The following is a 2,957-nucleotide window of genomic DNA, read 5'->3' on the forward strand; positions in this document are numbered from 1 at the left end:
TCGCGGGCCCGGGCCCGCTGGCCTCCCCACGCCGCTGGCTGCGGGCCCGGGCCAGCAATTAAGCAAATAAGGACTGCAACGCTGCCTCCATGGCTAATGAAGGGTGGGCTGGGAGCTAAGCGAGCAGAAGGAGAATGTCCTCGTCTATTAGCTCATCTGCAAAAACCTGGCCGTGGCTCCGGTGCTCTCTGGTAGAAGGGATGGGGGAAGAGGGGTGGTGAGCGGCAGAGCTCCGCAGCGGGCAGCTGCCTCGGGACAGTGCCCTAAATCCAGAGCCACCAGCTTCTCTGGTCAGTCCTCTGCATTTTATTTTCCCAGCAAACAGCTTGCGTGCTCCTGCACGAAAAGAAAAGGCTGACTGTCCCGGGAGCTGCACAGCTCTCAGCAGCCCCCCATGCCCCACGTATGCCTGCGCATATGCTTGCTCAAAATCCAGATTCGCCCTCCGCGCCCCCCCCCCGTGTGTCGTGATCAAAATGAGTGGCTCTCTTTGTGCTAGTGCTTTCAAGCCCGGAATCTCCTCTGGCTTCTCCAGAACAGAAAAACGAAAGGTGACGCGTGGCTGGGTTTGGTGGCATGCGTTAGCGTACGGCCACAGCAGCATTTCCCTGGTGTGGGGCTCGTTCCAGCCTGCCTCAGTTTGCCAAGTATTGTTGATTCAGTGTTGCGTGTTCAGGAGCGCACGGTGGGAGTTCTCCAGTGGGAAGGAGAAATGCTGCTGCTTTCTCCCCTCCTCTGTCTCCTGGCACTTCACTTGTGCTTTCCTAGAGATGGGGGGGCTCTGCGGCCAGCTGTGTAGGGGGGTGCCCAACCCTGCATGGGGAAGCAAGGGAGAAATTTCCAAGTTTCCAGTGTTATTCCTATGCAGCTGAGCTTAAAAATAAATAAATAAATAAATAAAAACTTGAAGAAAAGCTCTTCTGCCAGAGCCAGCTTCTTTATCCTGTTCTGGGTAACCTTTGCTCACCGCCACAGGGATGCTCATCCATCTCCTGGTGCCGGCCATGTGGGCTGCCCTGACCTTGAAATCAGTGTTAATCCACCCACGACCCCCAGGGAAGCGATGCCCTCGATAGAAGAGGCCACTCTAATCTTACTCCTCTGTTTTAGCTGTCAAGGAGGTGTAAAAGGTTAGTCTATTAACAAGGTCAGTCAATTAACTCAACCGGTACGTAACCACGCTGTGCTCCCTGTTGGCTGCATCAGCCTCCTGGTGGGACCTCTTGTTGCACCTTTTGCAGTGGATGGGATGGCTAATTCTCTTGCAACCTGAGCAAAAATCAGGATAAATCTGTAAAAATCCCCATTTTTCATCTTTGTCAGCATTACTATCTTGTCTCTAAAAGAAGATTTTCTTGGTAGCACAGAAATTAGTTGCCTGAAGGCATTGGGGCTCCCGGGGCTGAAACACCGGGCAGCGTTGGAGACTCCTGAAGCACTGACTTCTTGGGGCTCGGCACAACTAGCAGCTTTTCGCCTAGGTTTCTCCTGCTGTGCGTATAAACACGCTGCTGCCTGTGCTCTGCAAGCCTGCCTCCAGCCCAGGGTGTTTTGCCGGCCTGAGAACTGGGGCAGTGTGGTTTAATTGGTGTTTTCTTTCAACCGATGCCAATTAAAAGGGCTCAGGCTCTGTCTGAGAGGCTTCCTTCCCCTTCTCATCTCTGTCAACACGAGAGGAGAGGCCGGAGGGCTGGTCTGTGTGTGGGATCGGCTGCCCAGAGAGGCTCCGTGATCTCCATTCCTCAGTGGCTTTCCAGGTGCCACTGGACAAAGTCATGAGCAGCCGGGCCTGAATTCAGCATTGACCCTGCCGTGAGCAGAGGGTGGTGCAGGGAGCCCGAGGTTCCCTCTGACCCACACGAGTTTGTCCCCACGGGTGCTACTAGGCTAATGGGTGATGAGAAACGAGTGGCTCTGGCGGCTTTACGGATGCGGTGCTAATGGAGCTGCAGCCATGAAAGCGCCTAGAAATGCAATGTGAAGGCTTGTGGTGGTTAAAGCTGTGCGTCTCCGGCCCCAGCTGCCGCTTGAGTTTGCCCTAAATTCTTGGTACGGGTGATGAGTCTTGGTGGGCTTTCAAGCCCAGCTGGAGAGCTGGCCGAGTGTGCTTGGGAAGTGCCGTGACCTTGCTTTCGTTTCCTTTTCGCCTTGCATTACGCCTGATGATCCGTGCAGCGGTGGTGGTGCAGGGTTGGGATGGGGAAGCCGTGGGGTACCGACCCCAAACTGGTGGTAGGGCAGCAGCACCCTTTGGCTCAGGGGTTCCCAGCAGCGCACCCCTGGGTGCGCAGGCAGACGTGGCCAGTCCTAAGGCCGTGCTGACTTTCAGACCTTAGCGTAGGACATCTGTCATCTCCCCTTCCCCAGCTGCTGGCTCTGCTCTGGGAAAGGTCCCTCCTACTTGCAGGTTGTAGAAACCGCTGGCATGTCCCAGCTCTGTCCCTTCAGTGCCCGCTGAGGCCGCTCGCTCCCCAGACATCCATGTGTTTGCTTCTGCAGAGTGGTTTCCAGCATGGCACGGCCTCTCAGAGCAAAACCTTCTGGGAGGGTCGGGCTGAAACTCTCTGTCTTCAGGTCCTTGATGTACAAATGTGAGGCTCCCAAAGCGCAACTGTCTTGTAAAGCCGGGATCTGCAAATAACAGCTCAGGATAGTGCTTGCTCCCCCCCTAAAAGTGAATTGATGATGTGACTCTGGTGCTTTGCAGCTGAAGGCAATTTGCATAGCGGGTTGTGGAGATTTGCCATCTTTCAGGGGTCTCTGCTCTGGCTGCTCAGACCAGCGAGCTTATCTCTGGGCAAGCACGCAGGGAGGGAGAAATGGGGGCCGTCAGCGTTGGTGCGAAGGCTCACCTTGCCGCGTGTAAAGCAGAACAGTCTCAGCGTGTGCTCCTGATCGTCATTTTAATTAGCAATATATTCTGGTGGAGAACAAAGGTCTGTCTCGCTGAAGCAGAT

At 55.1% G+C, this 2,957-nt stretch overlaps 1 protein-coding gene across 2 annotated transcripts in view; it reads left to right on the plus strand.

Moving 5' to 3' along the window:
- NIN (ninein (GSK3B interacting protein)) overlaps positions 1–2,957 on the plus strand; it is a 55,812-nt gene that overhangs the window by 14,339 nt on the left and 38,516 nt on the right. The gene's annotated exons all lie outside the window — the stretch shown is intronic.

This window comes from Pygoscelis adeliae, unplaced genomic scaffold, assembly GCF_000699105.1.
Source record: "Pygoscelis adeliae isolate BGI_AS28 unplaced genomic scaffold, ASM69910v1 Scaffold314, whole genome shotgun sequence".
In the NCBI taxonomy this organism is placed as follows: Eukaryota; Metazoa; Chordata; class Aves; order Sphenisciformes; family Spheniscidae; genus Pygoscelis; species Pygoscelis adeliae.